This window comes from Agelaius phoeniceus, chromosome 7 (assembly GCF_051311805.1).
Source record: "Agelaius phoeniceus isolate bAgePho1 chromosome 7, bAgePho1.hap1, whole genome shotgun sequence".
NCBI classification, from domain to species: domain Eukaryota; kingdom Metazoa; phylum Chordata; class Aves; order Passeriformes; family Icteridae; genus Agelaius; species Agelaius phoeniceus.
In genome coordinates this window covers 7477778-7502806 of record NC_135271.1, presented here as the reverse complement: position 1 = coordinate 7502806, position 25029 = coordinate 7477778, and the positions used below count along the sequence as shown (strand labels likewise).

Sequence of the window (25029 nt, the reverse complement as noted above, 5' to 3'; positions counted from 1 at the left end):
GTGGCCCCTCTCAGTGCAGTGTAAATCATTGCCACAGCTCTCAGCTGAGCCACCGGCATTGTCAGAGCGAGATCCAGGCACCATCCTGAGCATCTGTGGAAGCTCCTGAGCATCTTCATGCCTGGAACCACAAAACACCTCAGGCTCTCCCTGGACTGGCTTTTCAGGGGAGGTTTCCATATCCCTGGGAGATCTGTTCATCCCTCAACATGTCTGACTTTGTGTACAATGATGCATTTGGGTTCCTCCCTTGCTCCTGTGTGCCAGTGAGAAACCATGCATGTGAATGGAGGATGTTGTGAACAGGAACATTTATTCCTGGATTGCCACTTTGCTTCACTGTCACTCAGCTGAACATTGTCCTTATCTGCGGTAACCGTGACTTTAAAAATCCCGCCTGCGCCGCCGTTCCCGCCTGCCAGCCGATGGAGCGGGCGGGTGCGCGGTTTCGCGGCTCGGTGCGCGGGAGCCGCTCCGTCGGCAGGGACGCGCTGGATCGGCGTTCAGCTCTGCCAGAGGCGGATAAAAAGGCACGGCACCTGTAATAAGTAGCAATACGTTTGTTCATTAATTTAATCAATAGCTAAATAATTATACAATATCAAAGCAATAACTAAATAGCTAAAACTGCTTGATTTTTAAATGTATAGCCACATATGGTTCACATATGGTTTCTTGGCTTGCAGGAATCCTATAGTGCTTTGGGAATTCCATGGTAAAGGAAAGTTCACCTAAGAGGTCACAGAGGAGAGCTGTAATAACAATCCCTAAACTCACAAGAATTGCTTAGGCTTGCAGGAATCGTCTAGTGCTCTGAAAATTCCACTGTATAGGTATGCCTTAGAAGGAAAAGTTCACTCAGCGGTTAAAAGAGGAAGACTTGGAGCCTTCATCCCACGACCACCAGAAGGCAGAAAAAGACCCCCTAGCAACAGAATGAGCAAGCGCAAAAGACAGACCACGTCATCCCTGGACCCGGGAGAAAAAGGCAATAAAAGGTGGACTTTGGGGATAGGAACGGTGCGAGCCTAGAGGAGCGGAGACTCCCGGCCACCCAGCGCTAAACTTTGCTTATTCTTGCTTGCATAATAATAATAATAATAATAAATTTATAAATGTATGATCCTTGAATCCAGTGAATTCATTTATCACAATTTGGTGCTGTGACTCGGATCCAGAAAATGGGGTTAGTTTGAGAATCCTGGGGGGGCGCCCCACCACCTGGTGGCCCTGGCCTTCTCACCCGACCCCTCATTTGGCCTGATGAACCTAAATTCGAGAATAAGCAAGGAAAACACCGGTAACCCTGTAAACTTTGTGCATGAAGATCCGAGCGACGACGCAGGACACGTGAGTATACGAGGTGAACCGCTCGGTTGGGGTTGGGATCCCGGGGCACGGTGAATGAGACGTCCACCTGCGGACAACGTGAGAGGGACCCTCTGGTAGTGCGGTTCTCGTAGCCCGCGAGGGAGCGAGCCACGACCGAGGGGTTTTGTGCGTGTGTGTGTGTGGAGGTGCCTTGGAAGATGGGGCAGAAGAAAAGCAAGCCTTCTGATCCCATGGGGGAGGGTCCCCAGTTACCCCCAATACCTAAGGACAGTCCGTTATCATTAATGATTAAGTATTGGGATGACTTTCCCTCCAGAAAGGGGAAGGATAAGGCAAAAATGATAAATTATTGTATGGTAGTGTGGGGAGGCAAGAATCTGGATTCAGGAAGTATATACTGGCCTGTTTTCGGATCCTTTGAGGATTGGGTCTGTCAAGCCCTGAACATTTATGTGAATTCTAAAGAGCCGGTGAACTCGGAGGAGAGTGCATATGCTAAATTATGGTTGGTAGAAAGTAATGAGCAAACAGCTAGGCTGTTCCCCCTTAAGGGAAGTCAAGGGGAGGAGGAAAAAAAGAAAAAGTCTCAACCGGAGGAATATGTTCCTATTTATCCTCCCCCGTATATACCACCAGCTCCCCCTGAACCCCCCCAAACGCATTCCTGGCATCGGCTCCTAATAGACAGCAGGTCACGGACTCCCCAGATTGCAGGAGGCGTACTCGGAGTCAGATGAGGACAGTAATTGAGGAAGGAGAGAGCAGTGGGTTGTTCCCTCTCAGAGAAATAGCATTAGGAGGACCTCAAGCTGGGATGGGGTTTGTCAGTGTCCCCTTGAACTCAGGAGATGTCCGTGAGTTTAAGAAAGAGATGGGAAAATTATTAGAAGACCCTATAGGAGTAGCAGAAAGAGTGGATCAGTTCCTAGGGCCAAACATATATACTTGGGTGGAGATGCAATCCATTCTAGGCATCCTATTTACAACAGAGGAGAGAGGGATGATTAGAAGGGCAGGAATGAGGATTTGGGACACCCAACATGTTCAAGGTCCCGTGGCTGATGTGAAATGGCCCTTGCAAAATCCCAACTGGAACAATCAGGACCCCAACCATCGTGGTCATATGCAGGACTTAAGAACCATCATAATCCAGGGCATACGAGAGGCTGTGCCCTGGGGACAAAATATAAGCAAGGCATTCAAAGAGTGCCAAGGAAAAGATGAGACCCCCACTGAATGGTTGGAAAGATTAAGGAAGAGTTTTCAGTTATACTCAGGGGTGGACCCAGAGACGCCAATGGGGCAAGAACTCCTTAAAACACAGTTTGTAGCCAAATCATGGGAGGATGTTCGAAAGAAATTAGAAAAGTTAGAGGATTGGCAGGACAGAGGACTAGATGAATTGCTCAGGGAGGCTCAGAAGGTATATGTTAGACGGGAGGATGAGGCACACAAAAGACAAGTTCGGATGATGGTGGCGGCAGTCAGGGAGGGACAATGAAACAACCTTCCAGCACGAGAAAGAAGTGGCATGAGGAGAGGTCCCCGGGATTTAGGAGGACCCCCAACTGGAGGGAGAGAAGGAACAGTGTGCTACTATTGTGGTGGAAAAGGACACATGAAGAGGGAATGCTGAAAGAGGCTTAGGGATGAGAAAAAGTTCAAAGAGGATTAGGGGGGTCAAGGGCTCCATCTATTGGGGACGCAAATGTCATCGGAGCCCTTGGTAAAACTTAAGGTGGGTCCCCAGCAAACCCCCATAACCTTCCTTGTAGATACAGGAGCTGAGAGATCAACAGTTCAATCTTTGCCCCTGGGATGTAAGATTTCACCTTCCACACTACAGGTTATTGGGGCAAAAGGAGAACCCTTCAAGGTTCCTGTAATTAAAGATGTTTTAATAGAATCAGAGAAGAAAATAGGGGTAGGATCACTGCTACTGGTCCCTGAAGCTGATTACAATTTATTAGGAAGAGATTTAATGGTGGAATTAGGGATAAACATAAATATTGAAGAAAAACAGCTTAAAGTCAGGTTGTGCTCCTTACGGGTCACTGACGAAGAGAAAATCAACCCAGAAGTCTGGTATACCCCTGATACAGCAGGAAGACTGAATATAGCCCTTCACAGTCAACATTCAAAGCCCAGAAATCCCAGTAAGGATAAAACAATATCCCATGTCAGATGAGGGGCGAAGGGGACTAAAACCAGAGGTAGAATGGTTAATACAACAAGGGCTCTTGGAACCTTGCATGTCTCCCTTCAACACCCCCATCTTACTTGTAAAGAAACCAGACGGAAAATACCGATTAGTACATGATCTAAGGGAAATAAATAAGAGAAGCATTGCCTGGTTCCCTGTAGTAGCAAACCCCCACACATTGCTCAGTCAATTGAAACCAGATGATCACTGGTATAGTGTTATAGATTTGAAAGACGCCTTTTGGGCATGCCCCTTGAAAGAAGAATGTAGAGATTATTTTGCATTTGAATGGGAAGATCCCGATACCCACCGAAAGCAACAACTAAGGTGGACAGTGCTCCCACAGGGATTCACAGAATCCCTGAATTTGTTTGGGCAGGCACTAGAGCAAATAATGAAATCCTATACCCCAAACCAAGGAATAACCATTGTTCAATATGTAGATGACCTTTTAATTGCTGGAAAAAGCGAGGAATCAGTTAGAGAAGAAAGCATTAAGCTTCTGAACTTTTTAAGCATCCAGGGGCTGAAGGTGTCCAAAAGTAAATTGCAATTCATAGAAGAAGAAGTGAAGTACCTAGGACACCGACTTAGTAAAGGAACTAAAACACTAGACCCAGGGAGGGTTAAGGGAATCCTCTCCCTTCCTCCCCCAAGAAATACGAGACAAATCAGGCAGCTATTGGGTCTTGTAAGATATTGCAGACAATGGATTGAAAACTTTAGTGGTAAAGTAAAATTTTTGTATGAAAAACTAACTGCTGAAGGTTTGATGAAATGGACTGAGAAGGATGATGAATCATTAAAACAATTAAAAGAGGAATTGGCTAATGCCCCGGTGCTAAGCCTCCCAGATGTTAGGAGACCCTTTTATTTGTTTGTTAACACTGAGGCAGGAGTAGCATTTGGGGTACTGGCTCAGGACTGGGCCGGCAGTCGAAAACCAGTAGCATTTATTTCTAAAATACTAGACCCCGTAAGTAGAGGATGGCCAACATGTTTGCAGATTATAGTGGCAACAGCCCTCTTAGTGGAAGAAGCTCTCAAAATTACCTATGGAGGAGAACTGAAAGTCTTTACCCCCCATAACATACGGGCAGTATTGCAACAAAAGGCAGAAAAATGGATAACAGACTCAAGACTTTTGAAATACGAGGGCATTTTACTGTCATCCCCTCGGTTGATACTTGAAACCACCTCTCTGCAAAACCCCGCTGAATTCTTGTTTGGAGATCCACAGGAGAATTTAACTCATGACTGCCTACATAGCATAGAAAAACAAACAAAAATTAGGCCGGACCTCAAAGAGGAAGAACTGGAAGAGGGAGAAAAGTTATTTGTGGATGGGTCCTCTAGAGTTGTTGAGGGAAAGCGAATCTCTGGATATGCGATTGTAGGAGGTAAAAATTTGGAAATAATGGAATCCGGACCTTTGAGTCCTAGTTGGTCAGCCCAGGCCTGAGAGCTGTATGCAGTATTGCGGGCTCTAAAATTCTTGGAAGCTAAGGTTGGGACCATCTACACGGACTCAAAATACGCCTTTGGAGTGGTACATACCTTTGGGAAAATTTGGGAAGAAAGAGGGTTCATAAACTCCCGAGGAAGAGAATTAATACATCAGGAACTAATTACTCAGGTACTACAAGCTTTAAGAGGCCCAAAGAAAATAGCAATAGTACATGTTAAAGGACATCAAAAGGGTCTCTCCCATTTGATCAGAGGAAACAACACAGCAGACAGAGAGGCAAAGGAAGCTGCTCTCAGAAAATTCCAGGATCAGGGGATAAGGAGAATGCGAGATGATGAGAAAGTTCGAGTCCTGAGCTTTACAGCCCAGGAAAAGGAGAAATTAGACAAAATGGGAATAAAAGAGAATGGGGGTATTCGAAACTTGCCAGACGATAGGGAGGTACTGCCAAAATCTATGGCCCAAGAACAGTGCAGCAGCTGCATGACCAGACTCATTGGGGAACCCAAGCCTTAGTAGATCAGTTTACTATTAAGTACATGTGTATAGGAATTTACGAGATAGCAAAACAAGTAGTTAGGGGATGTATAACAAGCCAAAGAGTTAACAGACATCAGGCTCGAGAAAGGATTCCAGGAGGAAGGGAATTAGCACACCGACCTTTTTCACATGTACAAATAGATTTCACCGAGCTACCGAAGGTAGGGAGATACAAGTACTTATTGGTACTGGTAGATCATCTAACCCACTTTGTAGAAGCATATCCTACATCATGGGCTACTGCAAATGTGGTGATTAAAACCCTGCTGGAAGAAATAATCCCTAGGTATGGACTAGTAGAAATATTAGACTCTGATAGAGGTCCCCATTTTGCACACAAAGTACTGAGAGAGGTAACCAGGGCCTTAGGCACTAAATGGCAATATCACACCCCTTGGCACCCTCAAAGCTCAGGGAGGGTGGAAAGGGCAAATGGAGAAATCAAGAAGCAACTCACCAAGCTCATGGTAGAAACTAAAATGTCTTGGGTCAGATGTTTACCCATGGCATTGCTAAACATTAGAACCCAACCTAGGACAGATGTGGGAATCTCTTCTTTTGAAATGCTTTATGGAATGCCTTACGACTTAGAACTTCCAGGGAACCATCCTTGCATCCAAGATAGTCAAATTCAGTGTTACATACAAGAGTTAAAGAAATGGAGGGAGGAATTAAGATGAAAAGGGCTATTGGTACAAAGACCCCCTTTGGATATAATAATGCATAAGCTTAAACCCGGAGATAGGCTCCTAATTAAGACTTGGAAAGAGACATCCCTACCACCCCACTGGGAAGGTCCCTATGTTGTCCTGTTTACCACAGAAACAGCCATCCCAACTGCTGAAAAAGGCTGGACACATGCCAGTCGAGTGAAAGGACCCATCACTGCAGACACCCCTTGGGAGGTGACCAGTCGCCCTGGAGATCTACGGCCAACCCTTCGGAAGGCACAGGGACCTGCGCCAGCTGGAAACGTGAATGACTGAATTAGGGGACAGAGAACTGTACCAATTGAGCCTCTTGGTAAGAAAACCCCTACGGGAACTGGAACAGGAGTTCAAGTGCCCTCTGCCGTGGAAAACCTGGAATGAACTGACGCTTGCTCTTTCAGTAGTGGCTGAAGTGAGGCGAGAATTATTAAATTACCCCGAGTGTCTTAAATGTCAGGAATCTTCTTGTCAGGCATGGGTAAAAATCTTTTGCGGGGGCTGTAAAGACAAATGGTGGATTTTCCAGTCACATTTGGTGGGGAGCACATGGTGTCTTACTTGTGATTGGGATTGGAGAAGAGCAAATCCATTAAGGGCCTTAAGAGAATTTATAAGGATCCCCGGAGAGCAGGAGATCCCTGACAGAGAAGCAGCGTCACTAGTTGAAAATCTAGAACAGAGAAGAGATTGGGCCCTGGCATGGGAATTCCAACACCAATTGCATAGGATCACACGCCAAAACCAGACAGTCATATTAACTACCTTGTGTAAGAAGGGAATCCACGTTCCTCTGGGGTGGCAAGTGAGACCTGACGAGTGGAATGGCACGATTCGCCGCTATTCCTGAGTCTATAAACAACAAAAACGTAGAGAACGTAGGGAAGAACGACGTAAATCTAGGAAGACAGGAGAAAGGGAATAAAAAGGCAGAGGGTGGACCCTAAGTAGGTGTGGGACTCAGGCCCTGTAAAGCTCGCTAGGGACGGCAGAGAGTCTGTCATAAAATCAAAGAAATCCTTTACAGGAGACCCTTTCCCTGGAGGCCTGACAGCCTGCCCTTAGGAGTGGGGGCAGGAGTTAAGGAGATAGCCCAAATAATGCACCCCTGAAGACTACCCCTGCTGCTGAGAAGATAATGATCCCTGCAGAGCGACGCACCCGGGCTGGCAGGCGAGGCAGAGAGGTAAGGAGTAGTGGGGGAGAGCAATGGAGCACAGGAACAGGAACGGAGCACAGGAAAGCCCCAGGTAAAAGAGATATGAGTACAAAAGGAGAAAGAAATTTGTTGCTAGGACCCTGCCCTGCTTGGTGAGCTACCTTAATTATTATAACCCTGAGCCTCCCGGCTGCCTGGGGAAACCCTCATCAGCCTTACAAAGAGAACATGATCCCCCTAAATAAAGGGACCCTGACCCCTGACTGGTCTCAGGCCTTTTTGCAATCTACCGCATCTACGGGGGATACCACAGGTTTAAGTTTACTAACATTAGTACTGCATGACAGTCTGCCGTATGCTAGACACGAATGGAAGAAGCAGAAAACCTGGCAGCTTCAAGGAGTAGTGGGAGAACAAATTAATATTGGATGTCGAATGGTTAATGGGTCTGACTATACTAACGCGATTGCAATCAGTGTTTCCATGGGTCAGGAGGATAAACAAATAGCAGATTGTGCATACCCAATAACACGAGACTGCTGGCAAAACTTCACATTAACTCACACTGCAGAGGTAGTCTGTCTCTGGTCAAAAGATACACAGGGCCTTTCTTTTAAATTTATAATAGATACTAAAACGCACTCTACCACTGCTGAACCTCATAATATCATCACTCCATCTGCACCACCAGTTATACTCACCCCAAAAATTTTCAAAATTGGAGCTTATACAATCAGGAAAACTGGTCAACAACAAATATTATTCAATCCAGCATGGTCTCTCAAACAGGTCGAACTGCTGATGCAGACCAATGTTTCAGACATCCAGCCAGCTTGTTCTCCGTTTTTGCAAACATCCTTTGAAGGCTGGACCATTTGGCTGCGGAAACGCAGCTCTTTTAAACCAAGGAAACTTAGAGATGTGACTGGTGTTCTAGGCACAGGATTGGGAATCCTGAATAGCATTGATTCGGAAGTACTAATGAACAAATTGGCTGCTACGACTAGAGATCTGTCCAAATTACAGCAACCACTGAAGTCATCTCTGTTAGCCTTGGGGACACACCAGTGAATGCTGTCAAACATTTTGCCAAAGTGGGAAAGAGTAAATGTGAACGATCACAAATTGGTGATTGATGCACTCAGTGCTGCACAAAATAATGTTTCCTCAGCCCTCAGCTGTATCCAGGCACAATTGTGGATGCAGTCAGTTTCTGCCTCGATTATAAGAGAGGACGAGGAAGGCACTTTCCCCACAGAAATTCGGAAAATAATCTGGGACAATGCCAACGATTTTGAAAGAGAATTCCAATCCTGGTGGAAACTGGTAAATTTTACCTATAATGCTATTTCAAATACAGCTACTGCTTTTGTCTTGACCATACACAATGCCTCTGTACATCTAGTTTTTCCTGTTATTGCATTAGGAATAAACCATGACGGAGCTGTCCTCTATCCTATAGAACATAGGGGATGGGCCCGTCAGTTTGATGACAAATGGCAAACTGTTGATTTGGAATCTTGCATTATCCGAGAACAACTGGGGTTCATCTGTGAAGGCAATGGAATTATAGCTCAAGATATCTGTTTAGACACAGAGCAAAACATTTGTCATTTTGAGATTCGTCCTAACGAGACTTCTAAAACAGTTCTTATATACATAGGCAATGGATGTGCGTGTTTTAGAACTATTTGTGATTCTGTGCTTGTAGATGATATTGTGGTGGATACAAAGAATCACTCAAACTTCTGTGCTTGTAACTTCACTAAGATTACAGGGTGTGATATTACTCATGAAGCTAAAGTCACCTCTCACCACCTATTACAATCCAACTACACACTGCTTCACAAGCTAATGCCCACTCCGATTGGGATGAACTTCACTCTAGTGAGACAACTGATGCTCCATCAAGACCTGATCCAAATCCTCGAGAGAATCAAGGAAAGCGGACAGAAAACCCTAGTGCCTGTTCATCATGACGTAGGAAAAATACACCGGGTTATAGAGAGGGTAAAGCAAGATGGCAAGCACAGGTGGTGGGATACCCTGTTCGGGTGGTCTCCTACTACCACAGGTGTCCTAAACAGTATATGCCATCCCATTGTTGTTCTTTTGATTCTGATTGTGCTTGGTTTTATTTTGTCAGCAGTTCTATTTGTTATGAATTGGAATATGATGAGAAAGCTAAGGAAATTAGCATCTATAATTAGTGCACATAGCTTAACTGATGAGGAAACTGAGTTAACGCTTGCTAGGAAGGAACTAAAAAGATTTAATGAACAAAATTGGTAAAAAAAAAATGGGGGATTGTAATAAGTAGCAATACGTTTGTTCATTAATTTAATCAATAGCTAAATAATTATACAATATCCAAGCAATATCTAAATAGCTAAAACCGCTTGATTTTAAATGTATAGCCACATATGGTTCACATCTGGTTGCTTGGCTTGCAGGAATCGTATAGTGCTTTGGGAATTCCATGGTAAAGAAAAGTTCACCTAAGAGGTCACAGAGGAGAGCTGTAATAACAATCCCTAAACTCACAAGAATTGCTTAGGCTTGCAGGAATCGTAGAGTGTTCTGAAAATTCCACTGTATAGGTATGCCTTATAAGGAAAAGTTCACTCAGCGGTTAAAAGAGGAAGACTTGGAGCCTTCATCCCACGACCACCAGAAGGCAGAAAAAGACCCCCTAGCAACAGAACGAGCAAGCGCAAAAGACAGACCACGTCATCCCTGGACCCGGGAGAAAAAGGCAATAAAAGGTGAACTTTGGGGATAGGAACGGTGCGAGCCTAGAGGAGCGGAGACTCCCAGCCGGCCAGCGCTGAACTTTGCTTATTCTTGCTTGCATAATAATAATAATAATAAATTTATAAATGTATGATCCTTGAATCCAGTGAATTCATTTATCACCCTTCCTTCCTTCCTTCCTTCCTTCCTTCCTTCCTTCCTTCCTTCCTTCCTTCCTTCCTTCCTTCCTTCCTTCCTTCCTTCCTTCCTTCCTTCCTTCCTTCCTTCCTTCCTTCCTTCCTTCCTTCCTTCCTTCCTTCCTTCCTTCCTTCCTTCCTTCCTTCCTTCCTTCCTTCCTTCCTTCCTTCCTTCCTTCCTTCCTTCCTTCCTTCCTCCATCTTTTAAGTGACGTTGGCATTTTTAGATTAGAGTAAAACTCACTGTCTAACATAGGTGATAAGTATTGAGAAGTTGTTGTAAATTGTGTACACGTAGTTTTTAGTATAAAAAGATAACACCACACAGTTGCCCATGGTCTCTCGCAGGCCCCTCATGGCTCCCTCACAGTTGCCCAAGACCCCTCACAGCCCCTCACTGTGGATGCCATGGCACAGAGAGAGAGAAACAGCAAGTGTTTCTCACAGCAGCTTGTGAGAATTATTAGCAAGTTGTAAGAATGTGAGAACTTCAGTATAAACAATCCGCAGGTGGTGTTCTTCTACTTCATCTTTCTCTTCTTCTCAAGGACGGTGTATAAAGAATGTTTTTGTTAACGAGCCAATCAAACAGAATATATCGTATCACTCTATAAAAACCGCACGGTTCTCTTGAATTAAACCTTCGTTTAGTCTTTCTGCAGTACTGCCTCCTGCCTGTTCCTGTGTCATTCTCGGCGCAAGAGTGACACCTCACGGCCCTTCATGGCCCCTCATGGCCCCTCACAGCTCAAGGCTCTTCACGGCCCCTGAGCCGCCTCCGGCCCCGCCATTGGCGCCGCTCTTTGCTGCTGGCCAATGGCGGCCCGAGTCTGCAGTGACGTCACCGATCGCCGGGCAAAGGAAGGCCTGGGGCTGAGGTGCCCCGGGCTGGCCGGGAATGGGGTCCAGGGGTCCCCGGGCTCATGGAAACGGGGGATCCAGGGGCCGGGAGAGGAGGATACCCGGGAAAGGGGGTGCAGGGGGTGACGGGGAGGGATAAGGGGGTGCAGGGGGTCCTGGAGCTGGGGAAGGAGATGCGAAGGGTCCCAGTGCCCAGGAATGGGCATTCAAGGGGGTCCCCGGGGGGCTCCCCAAAGCCCCTCCCGGGGGGCAGCAGGAGCTGGCTCAGGAGCTCTGGGCAGAGAAAAGGGGGTGACCCCGGCTTGGGGGGGACATGGGGGACTCACCCACGCTCCCGGGGGGACACGACCCCCGGGGACCCCCCCTCACCTTGTCCCGCAGGGGAGGCCGAGCCCCAGCCCAGGCAGACGAAGTCCCCGAGCCCCGGCAGCATCTTGGGGGGCGTGCGGGGCCGGGAGGGGCAGGATCCGGGAAAGGGCGGCGGCTGCCGGGTTCCGCGGCTGCCTGGAAACCACGAAGGCGGCGGCAGCGTCTGTGACAGCGGCGCGGCCTCAGTTGCCTGAGAACGCGGCCCTGGCTGCTTGTGCGCAGCCTGGGCTCCTGAAGGCGGCTTCACCGGGCCATTCGCCAGGGGAATTGTTCGCGGAGCATTGGCCTCTGCAAAGTTCCTGAGCGTGCAGAGCATTGGCCTCTGCAAGGAGTTCATCAGCGTGCAGAGCATTGGCCTCTACAGAAAGTTCCTGACTTTGGAGGTAAAGATTGACTCAAGATGAACTTTTTGGTTTTGTCTCATCTGTGCTCTGAGAGAGAACGCCAAAGGGAAATACAGGATGGGATAATTCCCGTCTTCTGGTGCAGCAGTTCAGTGGTCTGCACTGTCACAGGCATGTTTTATGAAAAAACCTTTCCTTTGGGTTTTTTCTCCTGAGAAGCTGAGAGAGCTCAGGAACAAAATGTAAACAATGGTTATCTGCTGCTCTGGAATGCAACAGGTGGATCTTTGATTGGCCCAGGTTGGATGTTTGTAATTAAAGGCCAATCTAGAGTTGTTTCTAATTAATGGCCACTCACAGTCAGCTGGCTTGGACTCTCTGTCTGAGACACAAGCTTTTGTTATTCATTCTTTCTTTTTCTATTCTTAGCTAGCCTTCTGATGAAATCCTTTCTTCTATTCTTTTAGTATAATTTTAATAGAATATATATCATAAAATAATAAATCAAGAGTCAGATCCTCATCTCTTCCCTCATCCTAAGACCCCATTGTGAACACCACCACAATGCACAGCTGAGTGGATGAACAATATATGCTCTACTGATTGTGCTTTTTTTTTTTGCACTGAAGGAATGCAACATTTTCTAAATGTACTGGTCTATACTTTTTTTTCCCATCTAGTGGTTGCTTAAAGTGCTGAAAGGTGAATGAAGTCTGTTCAAGTTTCAGTGGGTTGTTATCATCTGGTTATTACAACTATTAGGGAGAGGCCTGTGAATTAAGGTGCAAATGAGACCGTATGCCAAAGTCAATAGTGTGGATTTTATGTAACAGTAAATAGGAGGAAGAGAGAGAGAAAGGAAAAGAAAAAGAAGCGGGGGGGTGGTGGTGGGGGGGGGGATGGGGGGTTGGGAAGAAGGGGAAGAAGGAGAGTGACAGAGACAGATGAAGTGAAAAACATCACCATTCCATGGATCCCATTGGCATACCATCAAATCCTCTTCTGGTCTTCTCTGTGGTGAGGTCTCCCAAAATGTAAGACTCCAATGGATTCATGCAGATTTGGGCAAGGTGGGACCTCCCAGGTGCCTCCCTGGGGTGGGGCAAGTTGGACTCTGACTATTGCTACTTTCAAATAATCTTTAAAATCTTTAGCATCTGTCTGTCCTTTGAGTCTGCCATCAATTGGCTTCTGGATTTTCAGATCTGTTGTGTTACTTTGCGTGCCCTGCAGTCGTCTGGTGCAAGGCCTCAGGAATGGGTCTGGGGGCACTGTGGAGGTCTTTGATGGGAGGTTTGTGTGCAAACCTGGCCTCAGCAGACGAGTCTGTGGCTATGACTTGCCCACCTTGAAGCAAGACAGAGCTGATTTTCAGGACAGCTGCTGGGTTTGGCTTTGTTGTGGATAGGTTTTCCTCTGCAGCCTTGTTTATTTCTCCCCAGCCCTGAGCTAATGGGACAATAGTGTCACCTTTGTCTTGTCTCAAGTTCCCTTAAGCAGCTTAACTCACAGTGCCAAGTTCCAGTCCAGAGGCATTTTCAGGGAAGGGTGGGCTTGGGTGGTCTCAGCCTCTTTATACAGTTTTGTCCCAAGGGGCAGAAAGTCCTTTATAACAACTTTTAAGCCATTAGCCATAACATTCCAGTCTCTCCCAAGTCCTGTGAGGAGCAGCTGAGAGAGCAGGGGTGCTTTAGCCTAAAGAAGAGGATATCCACTCTAGCTATTTTAAAGTAATATTTAGGCTGCAGCTTTGTCTGTTCTAACTATTCTTAATGTTCAGATTTTTAGCTCCAGGTTTCAGTATGATCCATCTTTGAATTGCACAAGGCAGCCCTATAGTTCAAATAAAGTCCAACTAGAGGCCTAACATACTAGCTACTTAGACCAAACAAGCACTTAGCTACTTTCAAATCATAGAAAATTTTTAGCACCAGTATATGCCTTGAATCTGCCATGAATTGGGTTCTGGATTTTCAGAGTTCCATTGTGGCTTCTTCCAGTTTTCTTGAGGCATTGTCACTCATCTGGGAGATCCTGCCTTCAAAATGGCTTCTGGATTCCCAAAGAAGACCTCGACACCTCGTCTTTTGTCCAGGGAAAGACTGACATCTTTCACTGTAAGTACCCAGTGGGCTGTGTTAAGACTGCAAACTGCCCTGGTGTCCCTGCTCTCCCTGCCCCTGCTTTAGTGCAAGCAAGAAAATGCTTTAAGTAGTGAATAAGAAAAAATATTCTAGTAAGGCTACGAAACGCAAGTAATAAACGACACAATTATGAAGGTTTCTTTTGAGGTGAACAGAGAGGGGGAACTGTGGGAATCCACAAAACCAGAGGGTTTTGGGAAAGCTGCAAAAGACAAGCGTCAGAGACAGTAGAACTGTGATTAGAGCAAGGCAACCGCCATGAGTTTGGTCAGCAGAAAAATTATTTAAAAAGTAGAAAAGCAAGGACAAATAGAACAACGGTCTGTGTATTAAGGCTTGTCTAGAATAACTCTCTAAGCTACAGAAAAGTTTATCTAGCAAGATATTAGGAGGGTTAAGGCTTAATAATGGAGCTCTGTGCATTGTGCTTTAAGGCTTACAAGCAGGTATTGTATTCAAAATAATCAAGCATTGTTTTAACCAAAGGTACATGTGCTTATAGTGGTTGGATAGAACTACTGTCAATGTGCTTTTGCTTTGTGTGATTGGTCAAGAAACTTATAAAGGAAGTTGTAACATTAAGTTCTTGGTCTGCTGCCTGGGATGTGAGCTGCTGGCATCTTCCCATTGTCATAACCATGTAATGAGAGTGATGCTGGAAAATAAAACAGCTCAAGGCAGTTCCACAGCAGTCTTGTCCCATTTGTGATTTGTAAATAGCCCCCTGCTGGTGTCAAGACCAAGCTGCCCTTGGGCACCTGAGCATGTTGGGGGGAAGCTCAAACTCTGCCCAAAGCCCTGTGAGACAGGGCTGGTCCCAGCTGGAAGAGCTTCCAAAGCAGCTGTTCTCTCCCAGCTCCTGTGTGGGCACGGATCCAGCCCTGCAGACACAGTGTACAGCAAAGCAAGTTATCTGCTGCAGCACGTCCAGAAGAAAATGTCTCAGCACCTTTGTGTCCCAGATATCTTGTATGAAAAATCCTTTCCCTAGGATTTTTCCTCCTGAGAAGCTGAGAAGCCTCAGGAACAAAATGTAAACAATGATTATCTACTGCTGTGGAATGCAACAGGTGGATCTTGGATTGGCCCATGTTGGATGTTTGTAATTAATGGCCAGTCACAGCCCAGCTGGCTCAGACAGAGAGTCCAGGCCAGAAGCCTTTGTTATCATTCCTTCCTCTTCTATTCTTAGCTATCCTTCTGATGAAATCCTTTCTTCTATTCTTTTAGTGTAGTTTTATTATATTATATATCACAAAATAATAAATCAAGCCTGCTGAACCATGGAGTCAGATCCTCGTCTCTTCCCTCATCGTAAGACCCCTGTGAACACCATCACACCTTTGTTCTGCAGGATGGTGGAAATCTTCCTGTGCTGGGAATTGTCCCCTGATTTTGGTTTACCATGTGTTGATGGTGTCTCTCCCAAAGGAGTTGGCTTCTCTTGAAAGCTCTGGATTGGTAGGAATCTTGAGGGCTGCACAGTTCTTACCTGCTCCCTGGAGCCAGGGCCACAAATGTCCTTTGGTGTATGGAGCTCACTTGACTGAAGATGCCCACTGCTGAGGCTCTGTCGAGGAGATCCCTCTGTTTTCTTCTCTGCAGGGGTCTGTGAGCCCAGAGAGAGAAAACAAATGCTAATTAACAGAGAGAACTACAACTTGGACACATTCCTGTGCTCCTCACTCTTGGTGCAAGGTTCCTTTCTTGCCTCTGTTGGACTCAGCCAGCAGTGATATCTCCTTGCTGTGAGTTCTCAGTGCTGTACAGGGATGGAGTCAGGGCAGTTCTGAGAGCTCCTCCCAACTCTCTGAAAAAGTCACTGCCTCAATCCAATGAACCTAAAGAGGAAAGAAATGCCAAATGAGCAGAAATCCCCAACCATGTCACATGCAATCACGGAGAAGCTGATGGGACAGAGCCATGTGGTTGGAGTATGTGTATTGCACTCTGTATTGCTAATTTATTGGCAGCAAGCAACTTCCAGGGCTTCCAGGACTGTCCTGGACAATGTGATCACAAATTGTTCACCAGTGCCACTTGTTCAAGAAAAGCCTTTCTGAACAAGCCCAACTCTGAGGCTCTAGCTGGTTTATTTTTGCCTTTCAGCTGCTTCCCTCTAAGTTCCTGTGGGAGAAGTTTCTCAACATGAAGAAGAAGGCCAGCACTGGCGGGAGTTTTCTCCCCAGAATTGGCCCATGTGTAGAGCTGGGGAAGACTGGTCCAAAGGTAGCCTTTTCCTGCTCTTCTCCTTTCTGTTTGATGGGAAGTTTGAAGAGGGTGTGTGCTTGTGACAGGCTTGCCTCCAGCAAAAGACCTCAGTGTGCAGGTCCTGTTGTCATTGCAAGCTGCTGTTAGAGGTGGGCTGGGAGTCCTGATCTGCACTAAGCCACCACAAATAAGCTCTGCTGAAGCTGCCTAAGTGTAGCTGCCATTGCTGAAACAATGGGGGGAAGGCTGGGGACACAAAGGCACAGCATTGCCATGTGCCATTCTCCTGCTGAAGGAGCCACCTCTTGCTTTGGTGTGGTCACCATCAAATGTTCGGGGTCACAGGATTCCCTCTGGAGTGGCAGCATTGGCCTTGGAAGGCCGAGGACCTGCAGGAATGACTTCAGCTTTAACAAAACAAATTGCCTTTATGCTTTGGGCTGGAACAATGTGTTGGAGCCTGAGGGGGTGTTAGATTTTGCAGGCTGCCAGATGTACAGGGGACTGACCCTGGGCAGAGGGGAATGGATGTGCTTTATCTGGATCAGTGCCTTCTCGGAGGTGTGTTTAAAGCTGCTTTTCTGGCAGGACTGGCTCAGTAGAAAGCACAGTCCCAACGGGTAGGTGACTGAGGTGGGCTGTTGTTATGAATGAGGTCCCTATATGTCTAATTTAATAAACCAACATTAGAATTTAGCAGCAATTTTAATTGAGCAGCAATTTTATATGAAATCATGCAATCAAATATAATCAAGCAGATACAAAATAATTTGGCAGTGGTTTGGATAAAGCATAAGCAATACCAGTCAGGATACAGGAGGATTTTCTCAGCCTGCCTCCCATTCAAAAGATAAAGAATCCAAACACAACTTCTAGACTGGATGTTAATACATATTCATCAATAATTTTCTGTCAATCTCCTCCTATTTTTGATTCTTGAAATCTATGTCACTGTACTGCACACTACATGCTCTGCTTGTTTCTAAGGGGTCTTTTGGTTTTGGTGGTCGCTTCCCACGCAGGCTTCTCCTCATCATCACTGTCCTTTGAACAGCCCCACATGCTGCAAATGCACCCCAAGTCTTGTGGTATAGAAGCCAGCATTATATTCCAAAAAGAAGCCTTATTATTTCATCGATACCTGGAATCATCCCAATTTTGTCCATTTCAAGGCCGATTCTTTCATTATCCTGAGGCCTATTGCCTTTTGGGATGTTACTTATCTCAAACTACGTCCTGCATCCTGTTTTCTCATGAACATCTGAAAACATCTGTTTTGTGTCACTAATTTCATATCCTTTTCCTCGATTACTTTTGAACAAATATTTTCTAAAATATTTAAAATATAGTTACAAGTGTTAGCACGAATCAGATTCATCTATCACACTGTTGAGCAAGAAATTGGCAGCAAGAGCCATGTAACACACTGGTTAAGGATTGCCCAGACAAAGCAGGGGAGAGTTTTCTCAAGCAATGCTTCTGCTCCAGAATCATTTGCTGTTGTTTTGGGCCCGTGGGTCTGCATTGGTGGCGGCGGTGGTCCCCAGCCCGCGTTGTTGAAGCCGTCGCCCTTCCTCGGCCTTAAGCCGGGGACCCGCGTTGTGGTGGGCAGAATTTTTTGGCCTAGTTTTTTTTCTTTTTTTGCGGGCCTGGCACCCCATGGAGAGCCCCCCGGACTGGTCCTGGGCGAGGTGGCGGCGCCTCACCTACCTCGGACGTGGCCGGATCGACTGAGCCGCTTCTGCCGGGTGGGGCCAGGTTTGCCGCGCCGGGTCCGTTGCTTTTTGTTGAGGTGGGCGGAGTTGGGGGCGTGCCCGCCAGGCCTCCGCGGGCTTTTTATTTTTCTCTCACGGCCCTCAGCTGCGGCACCGAGAAGCGTTGCGACGAAGGCGCGAGCGGGATGCCGGTGGGTCCTTCATGGGGAGGTAGTGAGGTGGGAACCTCGGCCCGCCCCCCCCGGGCCCCCAGCCCTGCGGCCCCCGTGGCTAGCACGGGTCGTTGCGAACACGCCTCCATGTGCCTTTTTTGTCGTGCCGTCCCCCGGCTTTTTTTTCCGGAAGGGAAAGCCGACCGTCGCGAGGCCGGGCGAAAGCCGGTGGCCCGTGGCACCAGGTCGGTGGCACTTCTTCTCACACGCTCGGCCGAGTTCCCTGGGCCGGAAGGGGCGGGGGCGGCCGAGTCCCCCCCCGGCCCAGCGGGGGCCAGTCCAGTCCCGCCATTGCCTAGCCAAAAGGGGAGCCGCTGTTGGCTGCGGGCAGGTGGTGGCACCCCCCGCGCTCCTCTGCTGCCGTGAGCAATCCGATCCGCAGGTGGGCTGGGCGGCCATCGCCGTTGTCCCAGGACTGTGGCCGTGGGGCCCTGGTCTCCGTTCGTGCGGCTCCTTCCCAGAGCCGCACCTGATCGATGTGGCTTTTCTGGTGGTGTTGGAGAGGACCCCCAGCGGGCTGGCTGTCCTTCCGTGGCTTCTCTGTCACGGGGAAGCCACAGCGGGGGGGGGTCCGGTTCTCGGGCAGGGCGGTCTCCTTTCCAATTTGCTTCCTGTCGCAGGCGAGGTGTTGCCCCTCCCACTGGCCTAGGGAAGGGCGTCTTTACTGTCCCGAGCTGTGTGACGTCCGCGTGGCCCCGCGAGCCTTCAGGTGTCCTTAAAAAACCACGCGAGGTGCCGGTGCCGGCCCCAGTCCGGGTAACGCCCGTGTGGGTGCCGGCCATGAGCAGCGCCGGGCGGCGGTGCGGCTAGAGCTGAGCCGCGAGAAGGGAGAGAGGCGAGAGACAAAAAAAGAGAGGGCGAAAGTGCCTGAACGCAATGGGGCGCGGACGCGGGTGGAACAGAGCCCGGTCCGCGCGCTCCTTTGCCGTTCCGCGGCCTGCTGCAGAGCGAGCCGCCCCGGCTGAAAAGGGGCCTCGGTGTCCGCGCCACACCCGCCTCGTTGGGTCGCTGTCTCCTCTAGCAGTTTGGGGCTTTCTGCGCGGCCTGGTGGGGGGCCATGCCGGGATGGGGTTCGCTCCCTGTGAGCGGGGCCCCACTCGGCCAAACCTCACTGGCGACCGGTCGGCGGGCGGGTCGGCCCTGGCCAAGCCCACTTCCGTGCGCTGCGGGTATCATTTCGAGCACGAGGCCGAGTCTTGAACCGGGGCGTGGGCCATGGGAAAAAAAGCGAGAGAGAGAGGGAGAGACAAAGCCTTGCGCTCCATCCGAGTGGCGAAAAGCTGTGCAGCGGTCCCAGCTCCTTGCCCGTGGCGTCGCGGGAAGGGCCGGCTGCTGGGGTCAGCCGTTGATGAGGGGCTGCTCTCGCGTGTGGCGCCTTTCCCTGCCCCAGGCGCCGCCAGGCCACAATGCGGCCGGCCACCACCCCTGCCACTGGTGCCCGTCACCGCCACGCCGCCGCCCGCTGCTGTGTCTTCGTCCTTGATGCCGCTCCCGTGGGTCAGAGCAGCGAAAGAAGCCCGGGGCAGTCGGGGTTTGGTGCATGGCAGGTTCGCCGGCGGGTGGGGCACGTCCGGGCGCTCCGTCTGGGCGCTCGCGCGACGCTTCGTGGCGCCGCTATGGGTGGCGGCTACCTGGTTGATCCTGCCAGTAGCATATGCTTGTCTCAAAGCTTAAGCCGTGCATGTCTATGTACACATGGGCGGTACAGTGAAACTGCGAATGGCTCATTAAATCAGTTATGGTTCCTTTGGTTGCTCCTCTCCCGCTCCTTGCATAACTGTGGTAATTCTAGAGCTAATACATGCCGACGAGCGCCGACCTCCGGGGATGCGTTCAGTTATCAGACCAAAACCAACCCGGGCCCGCCCGGCAGCTGTGGTTACTATAGATAACCTCGAGCCAATCGCACACCCCCGCGGTGGCGACGACCCATTTGAATGTCTGCCCTATCAGCTTTCGATGGTACTGTCTATGCCTACCATGGTGACCGCGGGTGACAGGGAATCAGAGTTCGATTCCGGAGAGGGAGCCTGAGAAACGGCTACCACATCCAAGGAAGGCAGCAGGCGCGCAAATTACCCACTCCCGACCCGGGGAGGTAGTGACGAAAATTAACAATGCAGGACTCTTTCGAGGCCCTGTAATTGGAATGAGCGCACTTTAAATCCTTGAGCAAGGATCCATTGGAGGGCAAGTCTGGTGCCAGCAGCCGCGGTAATTCCAGCTCCAATAGCGTATCTTAAAGTTGCTGCAGTTAAAAAGCTCATAGTTGGATCTTGGGATTGAGCTGGCAGTCCGCCACGAGGCGAGCCACCGCCTGTCCCAGCCCCTGCCTCTTGGCGCCCCCTCGATGCTCTTAGCTGAGTGTCCCGCGGGGCCCAAGGCGTTTACTTTGAGAAAATTAGAGTGTTCAAAGCAGGCCGGCTGCCGGCATACTGCAGCTAGGAATAATGGAATAGGACTCTGGTTCTATATTGTTGGTTTTCGGAAACGGGGCCATGATTAAGAGGGACGGCTGGGGGCATTCGTATTGTGCCGCTAGAGGGGAAATTCTTGGACCGGTGCAAGACGGCCTAGAGCGAAAGCATTTGCCAAGAATGTTTTCATTAATCAAGAACCAAAGTCGGAGGTTCGAAGACGATCAGATACCGTCGTAGTTCCGACCATAAACGATGCCGACTGGCGATCCGGCGGCGTTATTCCCATGACCCACCGGGCAGCTCCCGGGAAACCCAAGTCTTTGGGTTCCGGGGGAGTATGGTTGCAAAGCTGAAACTTAAAGGAATTGACGGAAGTGCACCACCAGGAGTGGAGCCTGCGGCCTTATTTGACTCAACACGGGAAACCTCACCCGGCCCGGACACGGACAGGATTGACAGATTGAGAGCTCTTTCTTGATTCCGTGGGTGGTGGTGCATGGCTGTTCTTAGTTGGTGGAGCGATTTGTCTGGTTAATTCTGATAAGGAACGAGACTCTGGCATGCTAACTAGTTACGCAACCCCTGAGCGGTTGGCATCCAAATTCTTAGAGGGACAAGTGGCGTTCAGCCACCCAAGATTGAGCAATAACAGGTCTGTGATGCTCTTAGATGTCCGGGGCCGCATGCGCGCTACACTGACTGGCTCAGCTTGTGCCTACCCTCCGCCGGCAGGCGCGGGTATCCCGTTGAACCCCATTCATGATGGGGATCGGGGATTGCAATTCTTCCCCGTGAACGAGGAATTCCCAGTAAGCGCGGGTCATAAGCTCGCACGCCCTCTCCGTTCGCACGTTCGGCCCCCAGCCGCCGGCCCTGGTCGGCACTGGGGGCCACACGCCCTTCCCCTTCGCCGCACGTCACAGCCCCAGAGGGAGAGAGACTGGAGGCATGCGGCACCTCCGGGCGCGGGGGGTCGGAATTGGGAGGGGGGGGAAAAGCCACTTGGTGCAGGGAAGCGTGTCATGTGCACACGCCATGCACACCTGCCACCGTGCGCGCGGGTGGGGCTCTCCCCACACAACACCGTGCGTCGCAGCTGGGCCTAGAAGCATAGCATGCTCACCGCCGTCGCGACGGCTTGCCCCCCTATCCCCAATACCCGCCCCCCCACCCCGGCCTTGCGCTGGTCTGCCGCCGGTCTGTCCCCGCCGGAGAGCGGGGGTGCGGCCGTGGGCTCCCGAGCCTCCCTTGTGCTGCCGCGGCTGGCGCCACCGAACGCCGGTCGCCAGTGTGCTGCCTGCGGGCGCCCTGGCGCGGCCTGAGTTCTCCCGAGCTCGGCTCTCCTCGGCATGTGTGCGAGAAAGCCGCCCGGGTGCCAGGAGGGAGGGGTGCTTGGCATGGCCCCTCCTGGAGGCGCACCCGTCCCTTCCCTCGCTGCTTTGCCCATCAAGTGACGGCCGGCCGTCTGGCCGTGCCACCCGTCGGCGGCCGAGGTGGAAAGGGCGAGGGAGCCGGGTGGTGGGGGCGCCTTCGGGGCTCAGAGGAGGCCGCTCCTCCGGCCCTTCCCACACCGGGGAGCAGGACCTTTGCCGGCCGGCAGAGTTCCCCGCTCTTGGGCTGAGCGGCCCCCCTCTCACGGGGGGCAGAGAAACTCCAAGGGCCGAGGCCTCCGGGCGTTCCGTGCCGTGCTTCGTGGTGTGTGCGCGTGCCCAAGGTGTGCTCGGTGGTCGGGCCCGTGTCCCCCGCGCCAGCGGGGTGGCCCAAGCCATGGCGGTCCTCTCGGACGCGCAGCAACAGGCTACTGAGGGAAACCCCGGGCCCTGAGAAGCACGTGGCGGTGGTGGCGGCAGATGTCGGGCGCGCCCCCGCCGGTGGATGCTCCCCTGAGGGCGGCAGCGGGGGAGGCACCCCGGCAGGGCCATGCAGGTCATTTCCCTCACCCCAGGGCCAGGTAACTAGCACTCCCTGCCTCGGTGGTCCCCCCAGGTTTTTTCCCTCGGCGTTGTCAAACGCTGTGGGTTTGCTGAAAGGGGCCGGTGGGGCAGGGCGGCAGTTTTAAGACTCGGGCGGCTCGGCGCGGCCCACTGTGGCAGCGGCGGTGCCAGCGGCAGCGGTGGCAGGTGTGTCTGGCAGTGGCCGAGCGGGGTACCACTGAGGGGTGGAGAGCAGCTACTCCCACTGATCCCCTGCGGTGGTTGTCCCATCGCCACTGGCCGTGCTCCTCCGTCGCCGTCGTTGTCCCGCTGCGTGCCGCAGGGGTCAACCACGCTGCGCCAAGGAGGGGCACCATTCCCCCGCCTCTCCAGCCCGGCCTCGATGGAGAGGCTGCGGCACGTGGTCGGCCGCAGGGGCCAATCCGCTCGGCTCGTCGTAACGGGCGGCGCTGGCAGAGAGCGCATGCTCTCTTCCCTTCTTTGGCCACGGGGTCGTGGCCGCCGGGGCCCGCCCGCTCTCTCTCTCCTTGGACTGCCGCCGTGGTCTCTGGCGCGTGTGGCGCCGCGTCCCGCGCAGCAGGTGCCCCTCCTCCCCTCAACGGCCTTTTCTCCTTGAACGTGCACCGACAGCGCCGTCGTCTGCCGGCCATCCCCTGGCTTGACCGCCCACCCGCTTGTGGGGGGTGAGCGCTCGGTGGGCCCTCCAGCGGCGGAGGCCCGCAAACGCAGGCACCCCGTGCCGAGCGGAGGCGGTGCCGCTCGACGGGTATCCCTCCCTGCGGGGACGGTCGGCCAGAAGGCACCCGCCGTTGCCCAGCGGCGGTCCCGTCCTGGGCCCCGCTTGTCCCGTCCTCCATCGCCCTTGCCAGCTGCGTGTGGGCCACAAGAAGGCGTGCGGGGCGGCCACGGGGGCGCTTCTCCCCACCCGGTGTCTGCGTGCAAACGAGGAGAGTGGGCGTTGCCCCCCGGCTCAGCACCATACCGCCTTTTGCCGGGCGCGTGCCCGAGGCAAGGGGCCCCGGCGGTACGATGCGGCGGTGGCGGTCCTGGGAATGCGGCCCCGGCGGCAGCGGGGTCTGCCGTCCAGCAGGCCTTGGGCACTGGCGATGCCAGCTCGGCTCTCGGTGGAGCCCACCTCCAGGGCCGGCGGCGGAGCGCATCCGCCAGTCGTTCACCTGCCCTGCAGGGGAGCGGTCCCGCAGGAGTCATGCCGGCGGGGGCTGGTCATCGTCGCGTGCCGTCTTGAGCCAGGGGAAGGTCGTGCAGTGGGGAAAGAGAAAAGCCAGCCGCGCAGCAGCGCAGCGGCGCTCCGCGAGGCCCACGGCGTTGGCGGCCGAGGGAGAGCCGGCGTGTGCAGGGGCCGATGGCCACCCGCCCCCAGCTGCTTGCCGTGTGTGTTGTGCGTGTCGTCCCGTGAAAGCGAGAAGCGGGCGGGCTGCCGTGCCCTCCTGCATTCCAGCGCGCGCCGCGTGGCCCCCAGCACAGAGGCCGGGCCGAGCCCGGGCGCCTGGTCCGCCTCCGAAGGACGGCGTTTGTGAGGTCGGCATCACCCCTCACAGGGGAGGCAGTCAGGAGCGCGGGCTCCCCCACGTCTTGGCCGGCCTTCGGAGTGTGGGTTGCTCCAGTTGGTTTTTACTCCCCCTTTCGTTTCTGTGTGCTCGTACGGTCAAAGCCAGGCGCGCGCCCGCGCGTCCTTGGCGCCAGAGTAACAAAAAAAGTGGCCGCTCAGTGTGAGCAGTGCCCAAAAGGCAGACAACTCTTAGCGGTAGGTCACTCGGCTCATGTGTCGATGAAGAACGCAGCTAGCTGTGAGAATTAATGTGAATTGCAGGACACATTGACCATCGACCATTCGAAGGCACGTGCAGCCCCGGGTTCCTCCCGGGCTACGCCTGTCTGAGCGTCGCTTGACAATCAATCGCCGTCCAGGGGCCACTCCGGCGGCACGGCTGGGGTCGCCTCTCAGGCCTGTCACCCACAGCGGGCGGCGGCGGTGGCGGCGGCAGTGGCGGTGGCAGCAGTGGCGTCCCGCCAGTGCCAGGAGGGAAGGCGGTCAGGGGTTCAGCGAGGGAAGCGTTTCCCTAGGCGGCCTCGATCCCTTCACTGCGGCCCGGCGGGCATCTTCGTCGTCGCGGTCGTCATCGTTGCCACGCAGGGCCTTTGTCCCCCTAAATGCAGACTTGGGGAGCGCTCCGTAGCTCCCCACTCCCGGAGCGAGCCGCTGGGGCGGAGCTTGTCCTCACCGGGACCGTGCTGTGGATGCGGTGGCGCGGCAGCCTGGGGAGAGCGAGAGATGGCGTTGAAAGGCGCTGCCAAGGGCCGAGAGAAAAAGAAGAGGACGAGAAGGGGAGGCGAGGCATGGCCTCGCCCCCAGCGTCCCCCCGCACAGGCGACTGTCTGTGGGTGGGAACTGCAGCGGTACCGTGCCCTGCTTCCAAGTGCGTGCGCGTGGCGAGAGCGCCGGGGATGGTTGTTCCGAC

The 25029-nt window shown here is 51.9% G+C and overlaps 1 non-coding gene across 1 annotated transcript; it reads left to right on the top strand.

Moving 5' to 3' along the window:
* Positions 1-24303: 24303 nt before the first annotated feature.
* On the top strand, positions 24304-24455 carry LOC143694559 (5.8S ribosomal RNA). The gene has a single exon (XR_013183138.1). It is a non-coding gene; the product is annotated as a 5.8S ribosomal RNA (ribosomal RNA).
* Positions 24456-25029: the final 574 nt, after the last annotated feature.